The sequence below is a fragment of the Chanos chanos genome, chromosome 6, assembly GCF_902362185.1.
Source record: "Chanos chanos chromosome 6, fChaCha1.1, whole genome shotgun sequence".
Lineage (NCBI taxonomy): Eukaryota > Metazoa > Chordata > Actinopteri > Gonorynchiformes > Chanidae > Chanos > Chanos chanos.
In genome coordinates, this window is record NC_044500.1 from 26,304,706 (window position 1) to 26,317,706 (window position 13,001).

The following is a 13,001-nucleotide window of genomic DNA, read 5'->3' on the forward strand; positions in this document are numbered from 1 at the left end:
CAAGTCCCCTGATGAAATGTAAGAGGCTGTCAAGATATTGCCCTTTCCCTGGTGACAAATAGAAGGCAAACTGTTTGCCATCAAACTTTTTCGGTCTCCCAAGGAGGGGTGTCTGACTTTAAATAGCATGCTGCAGGTGCTACCCATGTCCGAGCAGAGCAGACCACACAGAGTGGAATCGCTTGAATCCTTATAACTCAGACTTCCCCCGAAGCGGGCATGGTGTATTGTCTAATTAATTGTATATTGCCAACAGTAGCCTATAGCCTACATTAGCCTATATTACACAGTAACCAATACCAGCTAGGTAATAATCAGTGCAAATATCATCCTGATATTCCATCCATTCTCTTAGATTTTGGGCTGAAGGTTAAGTTAGTTATTTATTTTATAATTCATAAAACTGCCACTGTGGAACAACAATAAGATTAAATCCCCATGATTGCACACACACACTGTGAGCAGTGAATTTGACCTCTGTGTTTAACACATCCTTATACCAGTAGTGAGCACACGTAACCACAGGGGCGATGGGCAAACTGATGACTGTTCAACCTGTACATCTAAGAACCTAAGGCACAGACGGGGCTTGAACCCGTGAGCTTCGGTTTACGAGACCGACGCCTTACCACTTGGCCACCATGCCCTGAATACAACCATGACTTTCCTGAACACAACTGTGATGACAAGTCAGAGATGTCAGAAGAAGACCACTACTTCATCAAAATCAGAATCAGAGTCAGATTTATTGGCCAAGTATGTTAACATACACAAGGAATTTGGTTCCCGCCGTTGGTGTCTCTCTAGTACTATATACACAATATATACAATACAATATACAAACAATATACATGTTATTTACAGACCAGAGTACACAATATACAAGCAATATACAGACTATATGACACATCAATATAGGTAAAGTGGGTGTGGAAGCGCAAACAACAACAGTAATGTGTGTCACATATGTGGATAGTGCAAACAACAGTCTTCTTCTTTTGGCTGCTCCCGCTAGGGGTCGCCACAGCAAATCATCCGTCCTGTCCTCAACATTTTTCTCTGTCACGCCAACCAACTGTATGTCCTCTTTCACTACATCAATAAACCTTCTCTTTGGCCTTCCTCTTTTCCTCTTGCCTGGCAGCTCCATCATCAGCATCTTTTTCCCAATGTATCCAGCATCTTTCCTCCACACATGACCAAACCGCCTCAGTCTTGCCTCTCTTACTTTGTCTCCAAACCGTCCGACATGGGCTGTCCCTCTAATGTACTCATTTCTGATCCTGTCCATCCTCGTCACTCCCAACGCAAATCTTAACATCTTCAGCTCTGCCACCTCCAGCTCCGCTTCCTGTCTTTTCATCAGTGCCACCGCCTCCAAACCATAAAATATAGCTGGTCTCACTACCATCCTGTAAACCTTCACTTTCAGTCTTGCTGGTACCCTTGAGTCGCACATCACTCCTGACATTCTTCTCCACCCATTCTATCCGGCCTGTACTCTCTTCTAAACCTCACTTCTACACTCCCCGTTACTTTGTACCATTGACCCCAAGTATTTAAACTCATCCACCTTAACCACCTCTGCTCTACTGCATTTTCACCGTTCCACAGTCCTCCTTCTCATGTACACACATGTATTCCGTCTTGCTCCTACTGACAAGTGTCCAAATGCCAAAAAACTGAAGTGCCATATTGCGGTAGGCACTAAACCTCAAGAACAAGTTGAAAAAGAGTCCTGCATTCCATGAAGAATACACTAGTTTTATGAGTGACATGTTGAACAAAGAATACACAACCAAGGTTCCAATGATACAACTAAACTGCCAGGATGGTAAAATATGGTATATTCCCCACCACGGAGTATACCATCCACAAAAGAAGAAGCTGCACGTGGTGTTCAACTGTGTGGCCAGTAATCAAGGAGTCTCTTTAAACAGTGAGCTTCTACAGGCACCACACTTAACCAACTCACTTAAGTGTTGACACGTTTCAGAAAAGAAACAGTCCCTATGATTGCTGATACTGAAGTGATGGATCATCAAGTGAGGGTTCCTGAAGATGACACTGACCGGCTGCACTTCCTGTAGTGGCCAGAAGGAGACATTAGACAGGACAAAGCTGAATAAAAGATGGTTGTTCATCTCTTCGGTGCGACTTCCTCTCCCAGCTGTGCCAATTACACTCTTCAAAGAACAGCAGAAGAAAACTGTTCTAGTCATCACCTCAGGCTGTAGGCACAGTTTTTAAAAACTTTTACATAAATGACTGTTTGAAATCAGTGGGCAGTGAAACTCAAGCTGTCGAATTGTGCAAAGCCCTCACAGCATTGTGTGCTAGTGGAGGATTTCACTTGACAAAATGGACAAGCAACAGTCATGCCCTGCCTATGGAGACCACCACACCGTAGATCTGCTGTAGTGCATAGAGTCAGATATGTCAGAGTTCAGGATCGATCCTAAAGACAGACCCGTCACAAGACGAGGAATTCTCTCAGTCACAAGCCTCATCTACGATCCACTAGGATTCCTTGCCCCTTCAATTCTTCCTGCAAAGACACAGACAAGATGCTGAGAAAGGAGAATAGATCTTCTTGACTCAACATTGTGGACCAACAGCACAACCATGTTGAAATACATGGAGAATGAAGAGCTTTGCTTTAAAACCTTTGTTGCCAATCACACTGCCACCATCAGAGAGGCAATCAGGCCTCAGTAATGGAAATATGTTCTTCTCCAGTCAGCTGGACTTCAACTAGTCCAGCTGACTGTGCATCCAGAGGGCTCACGGTCCAGCTTTCCTGAAAGAACCATAATGGTCAAAAAGACCTAATGAAGAGAAGGTTGAAGAAGATGACAATGAGGTAGGACACACAGCTACAGTACATCTCATGCATGCAGCTGATGACATAGATACTGTGAACAAACTGATCAACCATAACTCCAGCTGGTACCAGTTGAAAACAGCTGTGACATGGGTTCTCAAATTCAAAGACGTGCTTCTACAATGCTGTAGGAAAAAGAATGAATATTTACAAGCAAATCTCAGTTGTGAATGGATAACGGTCAACCAGATTAGATAAGATGACAAGTGAACAAAGACTATGACTGCTCTCAGAGTACAAGACCTGATGCAAGCAGCAATGGAAATGATCAAGTTCAGCCAGGGCCAACGGTTTCAAGAAGAAATCTTGAAATCGTCATGCTAAAGAAAGGCAATAATGTGAAGAGAAGTTGTCATTTGAGGAAACTGGATTCAGTAATTCAGGATGAAGTATTAAGAGTCCGAGGCCATCTCTCTGCAGCTGCAATGCCAGAACATGTGAAGCATCAAGCCATAATCCCAAAGGACTTGCATGTCACCACACTGATTTTGCAAGACACTCATGAGAAAATTGGACATTGTGGAAGAATCTGTATGCTCTCAGAACTGCGCCAGAGATATTAGATCCCCTCAGTGAATTCAGTGGTGAGGAAGTTTCTGTCAAGATGTGTGATCTGAAGGAAAGTCAAAGCTCTAGGACAGAACATGGCAGATTTACCCAAAGACAGATTTCTACCAGACGAACCACCGTTTACTAATGTTGGGGTTGACTACTCTGGACCCTTTGACATGAAACAAGGTCACAGCACTATGAAAAGATATGGTGTGCTATTTACCTGTCTCACAGCTAGAGCAGTGCACATTGAATTGCACACACACTGGACTCTGACTCTTGCCTGTGCAGAAGTGGACAAGTATCTGTTATGCGTTTAGATAATGGAACTAATTTGGTTGCTTCTGAGTGTGAGCTGCCTGATGCCATTCAACAGTGGAAACAGTCAAATATTCTAGATTCTCTTATGCAAAAGGGAATTCGGTAGGTATTCAATCCACCTGCTGGTTCTCACTTCAGAGAAATATGATAAAGACAGATCAGATCTGTGAGGAAAGTTTGTGCTGAAGGAGCAAACAGTCACCGATGAATGTTTACAAACACTGCTGTGTGAATCAGTACTGAACAACAGACCGCTGACTACATCAACAGATGACCCTTCAGATCTTGAAACATTATCTCCCAATCACCTGCTACTAATGAAGAAACAGCCAATTCTGCCTCCTGGACTCTTCAAGAAGGAGGACTCATATGCTCGTCGAAGGTGAAAGCAAGTGCAATATCTTGCAGACTTGTTTTGGAAGCAGTGAGTGCATGAGTATTTGCCCCTGCGTCAAGAGCGTCAAAGGTGGACTGTTATCCATAGCCTTATCGTTAATGACTCTGTAATCTAAGATATTATCCATGGCTGCAAGAACCTTGAAAGAAGAATGATGTAACTGGTAGACCTGATTCTGTGTACTTGAAAATACCTGAGAATAAACGACATCAATGTTCATCTGGATCTGGTCTCGTGAGTAACCTGCATCATAACTGAGGTGGATGATAGAACTTACCGTTGGATATGGATACGAGTGAGAAATTACCTTTTACTGTGCCCAGGTGAAAGAAGTGGCTTAATTATAATGAAAACACAGCACTGGAATTTTGACTCTATGGATCAGATAACCTTACTGATGAAACATACCCAGTCTTATGTCATTTGGAGCTGTAGCTTATGGGAGGAATGCTTTTAAAAAAACCATGGGAACAAGAGGTAAGTCTGTTTTGTGAAGAGGGGTACGTTTGTATGATGTTTCATGTGTGTGTGTTAAATAATTGGGGACTGTCTTCTCTAAATGTTAAAATTTGCTTTATTTGCGAATGTAATTGCCACATGTGTTCCAAATGGAACCAGTTCATGGAGCACTGATGTACTGTGCTTCCTGTGTCGTCCTTAGTCCACTGCCACTTTAGGATCATAATAGCCAAGCAGAAAGGGAACAAGCTCATTAACCAGATGGTTGTGGGGTCAAAAATATAAAGCTGTGCAGTTTTTCCGTCACTGTCCCCAAGATTATCTACGGCTCTGCAACCTCTGATCATTACTGCACAACCAAATAAATAGATGCACCAACAATGTTTTACTTGCAGTAAGTGTGAATAGGCCCTTTGAGTGCGTCTGAGCTGTTTATGCCAAATCCACCTAAAATTACATCAGCACAGCGAGAGAACCAGTGATATTCAATCTGTGGAACAAGAAGACATCATCCCACAAAGACCTTGTGTCATAGCAAAAGCAAGCAGCAGGTGTAAGCTAGTTTTTTTTTTTCTTGTTGCAAGAAAAAATGTGCAGGTCAGATTAAGATTCAGCCTTTCATTGCATTGTTTATTTTGAATTTTGGAAGAAAAGGAGATTTAAGGGACTAAATACACAGAAGCCTTTACACATTGCTTGTCAGCTCTCTTAATTTGTGAAAAAAGCTGGTGAGCTAGTAAGCTAATTGACGTGAAACTAGCAAGATAGCAAAGGACACATAGTTTAAGTTGTTAGAATTCTATGTTGTCACTATATTTTCTTTCTGCTTTTTTTGCCACTACACATCTGATTCAAAGCCAGAGGACAAAGTCAGATTCAGCTAATACTAGTTAGTAAGCCAATGATGCTGATGATGAGGATGAGGATGAGGATGATGAATCCCATCAAATACAGTTAGATACCAGGGCACCTTTGAGGTTTTGTCCTCCTAATGATACAGTGACACAAGATGCAAAAAGAAAAAAAAAACCCACCACACATTAGATGTCATCAATTACTTATTTTCTTTGTTTTCAAGGTTGTGCTCCTGTTCTGACACCATGAAACGTTTCCTGGTAAGAGCAGTACAAGAAATAAGGCTATCAAGTTACTATTCTCTATATTCTGCACTGACGGTTTCCCCCCACAGACTGTAATTAAACAATAACATAACCCTCTTCATGGACAGTAAGCACGAGGAAGATGATATACCGCAATAACGTGGGTAAACAAACTTGGAGGTGAAAAAAAAAACACCTCTTACAAACACTAGTTGTGAGGAGGTGGCTTCATTAGGGAGTGCATCTGACAAGCTTAATAAATACAAATGACTGGCTGTAAAAAACCCTGGCAGCAAAAGCTGGGGAAAACGGCAAAACACTCCATCCTCATTACCGCAGAAAACAGGATGAATGCATTAATAAAGAAGTTAAAAAGGATGGTGCAAAATAGCTCTGGAGTACACGCTGGTGGAAAAGAAAAAAAAAGTCCTGATTCAATAAAGATATTTTCCTTATCTTGGAGTGGATGTGGTTCTGTGTTATAAAACACACCACTATTTCTATCAGCTGTTAATGTCTTTTTGGTGTACAACTTCCATGGGAAAATAGATTTAATATATCAGTAAACCTCTCCACATTTCAGCTTTGTTTATTAACTTATTTATATTCTTTTTCTGGAAAGAGCCATTATTTGATTGGAACATACTTGAACGAAGATTAAAATGAGAGATTAATATGGAGGAATATAATCAAGACTGCTGAAACTTTAGGTGTATGTGTTAATTTAATCATTTAATGAAGCTAAATGGGGCTGCAAAATCCACAGGGAGGTCAATTAAACCCCAGGGCCATGGGTGTGGGAGGAGCCTCTTTTCCACAACCCACTGATACCTCTGGAGTCAGTGCCCTCAGACACTCTGCAGAGACAGTTTATAAACAATTTAAAAACTCAGGAATATGCAAGCCAGGCCATTTACAGATACCTGGAGGTGAAGGGTGGAAAACCAGTTCCTGTCCAGTTCCTGTTCCGACAGACAGGTATCACCTCACTGAAGCTGTTGGGAAAGTTTAACAGGTCTTGTCTCAGCCGGTGCAGGAGTTTCTTGAGGAACCATGTGGAGATGGTACTGTGCGGTTTCTCACATTATTTAACTCACTGTGACCCAAGGGTGGGAGTGGGATATCCTTTCTGTTTTAGTCCAGAAACTCTATAACATTTGTTTAAAGAATGCTCCTGTTTGAATCCTGTAGTTGGGACTCCTGCACAGACTCTGTCTTCAACTTGGTGCAATGTTCACATTTGGATTGTTCATACTCGGGCTGAGGTACACTTTTGTACAGCGGTTTGAGTTTTGTCTGTTGAATTTAGTTTTTTGCTTAGGCTAAGCTGGCTATTTGGCTCACAAGAAAAAACAGGATAAAGGGAGAGAACTTCAGACACCCAGATACAATGTTTACATGTTTGGCTTTTGTTCGCCTTAGAACAGAATTCATTTATTTTCAGCTGATTAATGATTTGTAGACCTTTCAGTATGTATTGTGTGTTGAAAATGCATTGTGCTCTGTTGTTGACAAAGTACCTTGAATTTCTGTGTGATGATTGTGATTTTTATTTGGTGCGTTATTTACTGAGCATGTGACCGAGGGGGAGGTTCTCTTGGGGGAGTGGGGTGCACATTAGTTAATATGGTCGAAATCAAAGATGCTAATGTGTTAAAGTCGCTGTAAAAAGTCAAAAGTCTCTCTCCTTCCCTCTCTCTCTCTCTCGCTTTCTCTCCCTCTCTCTCTCTATCTCTCTCTCTCTTTCTCTTATCTTCCCTTTTCATGCTGCCTGTCCCCTGATGTATTTACTCTGTCCGTCACATCCGTTTAATGTCTCTCACAGCTCAGCATTTCTTGGATGAGAAAAAAAAACTTCAAGGGATGAAAAGAGGAGGAAGGGATAAACAGTTCTCCTCAAGAAGCAGAGAGAGAGAGAGAGAGAGAGAGAGAGAGAGAGAGAGAGAGAGAATTTTCCCTCTACTTCTCCAAGGTAAAAAGGCAGAAAGTGCTGAGTTGGGGAATATCTAGGATATAAGGGCTTAGAGAGGAGATCAGTGGGCCCAAAACTACCAGGCACATGAGAGAGAGAGAGAGATGCCTTTTGTTTTTTCAAATTCTGTCCTCCACAGTGAATAGTGCAGCAATTTCTCTGATTAAGAATGTTGCCAAGCAGACGGATAGCAACATAAAATACTGAAATATGCAGAAGGTAATGTGTTGTAATTTGTGAAAATGAAGTATGCAAAGATTTACCTATTGCTATACTATTTGGAAGAAATGTCTGGCAAATGTGTGGGCTGATTAAGCTATCAGCTCTGTGTAAGACAGGGAAAGACAGGCTTGTGTTGGTAGAGCTTTTCTCTCCTGATCTACACAAAGCCTAAATCAATCCCTCAGCACACCCTAATAAAACCTACACACACACATACATGCGGAGGGAGGGAGAGAGAGAAAGGGGAAGAGAGAGAGGGAGAAAGGCTTACACACATACACACACAGCCGCTGTGCGTTTTACAGCGGCTGAATTTGACACCAGGCCTTGCAGAAGGAGAGTGATCATATTTACTCAGTCTTTCTGATTAAAACCCACTGAACCACTGCATTCACAGCTCAGTGTCACAAACAGTACACACAACACACACGCACCAAAATGATTCACCTCACGCATGCGAGTGTGCGCACACACACGTATACACACACACGTGACACAACACATATCCTCAAATACCTCACAGCACACACACACCATTCTCTGTCTCTCCCTTTCTCTCCCTCTCTCTCTCTCTCACACATGCACACACACACACACACACACACACACACACACACACACACACACACACACACACAAGGTCAAACGCTTCCACACCACACTGGCCCATAATATGAAGTATTATAAATTTACAGAGTATTCCACCCAGTCTAGTGATGAAAGAGTTTAGCCTTCGATAATTATAATGACCAGTCTGTTAACAGAAGATTTTTCAAACATTCCAATGTACAAGAAACCGTCTGACAAGAATCTCTAACAGCCTGAGCCTGTTGGATTAATAAGATAAGATAAGAATAATGTGATTTAAAAACAACAGACTTTTTCATTTGTCTTAATAAGTGTATTTATATGGTGGAACTGGCCTGTTTGTCAGACCGTCTCAGACGAGCTCAGATGAAAAAGCTTTTGCGGCTGGAGATGCGCCGTCAGGGTGTCTGGATGCCTGTGACCAGTGAAAGTCAAACAGGGTGGATTACCATAGCGCAGTGGTGTTCATATGAGGAGCCGCTGTGCTGAGATTGGTTTCTCTGTAGTCCACTCTAATCTTTACAAGAGAAACAGTGCTATATAAGCTCTCCAGTACTGTACATAAATGACCTTCACTTATGGACAAAACCCCTGCTGTTAGAGACACTCATTTGTTTTGTTTGGGTTTTTTTTTTTCTGTTGTTTGTATTGAGTGAGTACCACAGGCAATAAAAATACCACTTTCCTCACAACTCTATTACGAGCAATGAGTATAGAGGGTGGTGAAACACTGGGGAAGTCAAATAAAGAGGTTAGAGATAGAGAGAATGAAAGAAAGAGAGAGCATTTGAGAGAAAGTGTGTGTGTGTGTATGAGAGAGAGAGAGAGTGAGAGAGAGACACTGTTGAATGCACTCTATATGAGGGGCCTGCTCAGAACATGCAGTTGGTTTTTTAAGATAGAAAATGTGTGTGTGTGTGTGTGTGTGTGTGAGAGAGAGAGTGAGAGAGAGAGAGAGAGAATGTTTGCGTGAAAGAGTGCCTGTTTGTGTGTGTGCGCGCGCGTGTGTGTGTGATAATCACAACTCAGATAATGGAGTTGGGTCAGATCATGCAGTTGGTTTTAAGGCAAAGCACCAAGTCTTTCCATTATGTATTAAGTACTTTGGGGAGGTGTGTGAGAGATGTGTGAGAGGTGTACCCAAACCTTCCGTGCGATTCTGTGCTTTATCTGTACGGACTGACACACAGGGCCATTTGTCAGAGTGTTGGTGAAACTCAGACAAATACATAAATAGCAGAAACAGCAGCCTCTGGCCGTGCAGGAATGCAGTAAACCCGCAAAAGTACGAAGCTGAGATAACAGTCCTGCTTTCTCAGGTCAGTCTGTGTTTTTAAACAGATTCAGCAGGATCTTGGACTCCTCTATCAGGCTCATTTATCAACCTGAATCTGACAGATTTTAGTAGAACTCACTAATGAACTATCAAATGACTGGATGCACCTCTATCTATCTATCTATCTATCTATCTATCTATCTATCTATCTATCTATCTATCTATCTATATCTATATATAAAATTCAATTGTAGACATGTAGACATAAAACTTAAATACAAATAAACAATAATAACAAACCTTCAGTAATTTCCAGACAAACTTCTAAGTTTGTCTTTCCCACCCCCACAAAAATCCATAAATGTTTTGGGCACATTTCAACATTTCATGTCTGTTCTTAAGGAGAATGTAGTGTCCTTTAAAAAAAAAAACTCTGTTAATCGTCTGCTTTAGAACAGAATACAGTCTGGTTTTATCCATTTGAAACAGATGGTGGAATGACATTGACTTTGAGTGAGCAGTGACGTGAAAAGAAGAGGACCGATCCACATCATTTGAAATAACAGTTTCGTGTAAATGACTTCAATTCTTTCACACACCCTTGACAATACAGTGTCATCAACTCAAACACCTTAGCTTAAAGCCCAGACCTTCTCACCTGATTTAAAGGACACTGAACTCACCTCTCTGTTCTCTAGTCTTTTTCACAGTATTGCCATGGTAAAAATGTTCATCCGCACACGAAAGAAACCGATGGTTTCTAAAACTATAACCTTGAGCCAGAATTAACCATAAACCATTAATTATTTCTGCACTTTTAATTTCTGTAGTCTCTACTGGATTTTTGGTGTGATCATTATAATTTGTAGTATTGTTGTGGTTTATGTATTTGTGGTGTTGAGAGGGAGCTGGTCTTGGCTGGAAGCTAAAGAGGAATGAGAAAAGGGAAAGGAGCTGATCTGTTCTCTCTGTCTCTCAGGTGTGTCCACAGTGTGTGAGGTTGAGGGGTAATCAATGGGGCTGTGATTTATGCCAGACAGGTAGAACAGAGTGCCAACACACACACACACACACACACACACACCACATATACACACTCTAAAAGATTGAAGGAAAATCAATTTCACAGAGAAAACTCTCTCTCTCTCTCTCTCTGTGTGTGTGTGTGTGTGTGTGTGTGTGTGTGTATATCAGCGTGTGTGATGTATGCAGGGCATGCATTGCAGAGTTGGCTAAGGTATGTGTGTATGTGTGTGTGTGTGTGTGTGTGTGTGTATGTGTGTGTGTATGCAGGGTTAGCTCTGGTGAGAAGGTGAGGCAGGCAGGAAATCACATTCTGTACAATGCAGACAGAATGTCAATGAGTCTTTAGTCTCTCAGCTCAAAATAAGCGTACACACACACACACAAACACACACACATACACACACGTTTCCACAGCCAAAAATATACAGCCAGAACAACATCTGTGATTACACTGGTATTTTTTTTCTTTCTCATTTTAAGTATTGTTCAATTGTAAAAGAAGGTGTGGTATTAAAGCATGAGGGCACAGTATAAAAGCACTGTTACAAGCTGAAGACAACCAACAAAGTGAAGACGACCAGCAGACTGAAGACAACCAACAAACTGAAGACAAACAACAGACTGAAGACAACCAACAGACTGAAGACAACCAACAAACTAAAGACAAACAACAGACTGAAAACAACCAACAGACTGAAGACAAACAACAGACTGAAGACAACCAACAAACTAAAGACAACCAACAGACTGAAGACAACCAACAAAGTGAAGACGACCAACAGACTGAAGACAACCAACAAACTAAAGACAACCAACAGACTGAAAACAACCAACAAACTAAAGACAACCAACAGACTGAAGACAACCAACAAAGTGAAGACGACCAACAGACTGAAGACAACCAACAAACTAAAGACAAACAACAGACTGAAAACAACCAACAAACTAAAGACAACCAACAGACTGAAAACAACCAACAAACTAAAGACAACCAACAGACTAAAGACAACCAACAGACTAAAGACAACCAACAAAGTGAAGACGACCAACAGACTGAAGACAACCAACAGACTGAAGACAACCAACAAACTAAAGACAAACAACAAACTAAAGACAAACAACAGACTGAAGACAAACAACAAACTAAAGCTGACCAACAGACTGAAGACAACCAACAGACTGAAGACAACCAACAACCTGAAGACAACCAACAAACTAAGGACAACCAACAACCTGAAGACAAACAACAGGCTGAAGACAACCAACATCTAATCACAACTTTACCTCAGCCTGATCCCTGCCATTATAGTCTAAAGAGCCTCTTCAGTCAAGGTTCATTACAATAAAAAAAAAAAAAAAAACAGACACACTGTAAGGATACCTCTTCATTAATCAACATCCTTATTAAGAAAATGAGCAATAGATATTTATGTTTATGACAAATGTTTATGATTGACAATGTATAAAAGTGAACAGACACTAATATAAATTTGAGAGTTATAATTTGAAGGAAATTCAACAACTAACTCCATTCACCTACGGAGATGCTGCAACCTTTCTCCTCATTCCCTTTTCACTCCCTCCACCTCCTGTTCTTTCATTCTACAGCTCCAACCTGTACTCCATTAAGTCCCTCCATTCTACCCCTCTCTCCCTCTCCCTCTCTCTTCATCTTGTCTTTATTTATTCTTCTTCCTTTCACTCTCTCACTCTCCTTTCATCAGAGGCGTCTGAGAGCAACAGAGGCGTCTGAGAGCTCTCAGCTCTTATGTCAAGTCCACAAGGTCAGTAGAAAAATTGAGAAAGAAAGAAGGAAAGAAAGAAAGAAGGAAAGACAGAGAGAGGGAGGCAAGGGCAGAGAGAGAAAGAGAGAAAAAGGTGGGTGAGAGAGAGAGAGAATGTGTGTGTGTGTGTGTGTGAGAGAGAGAGACAGAGAGAAGCGCAGAGAGAGAGAGAGAAACAGAAAGAGAGACAAAGAGAGAGAGAGAGAGGTGAAAGCCCACACAGAGCTGCTGTTAAGGGCTACGGAGGGTCATAAATTGAGGAGGGTGTCAGTTCAGACAGGAGGTGCCAGTCTGTGTGCAGCGTCTGCTCCCTCCACCCTGGCTCCAGTCCTCTGCTCTCACAGACACTCCTCTATGGCTCTACTGCACACCAGCCCTCTAAATCTCCTGTCTCCACTCCACAACTCTCCCTCTCCCTCT

General features: G+C 41.6%; 1 non-coding gene across 1 annotated transcript; it reads right to left on the bottom strand.

Moving 5' to 3' along the window:
* Positions 1-574: 574 nt before the first annotated feature.
* Positions 575-646, bottom strand: trnat-cgu (transfer RNA threonine (anticodon CGU)). Its single transcript has one exon. It is a non-coding gene; the product is annotated as a tRNA-Thr (tRNA).
* Positions 647-13,001: the final 12,355 nt, after the last annotated feature.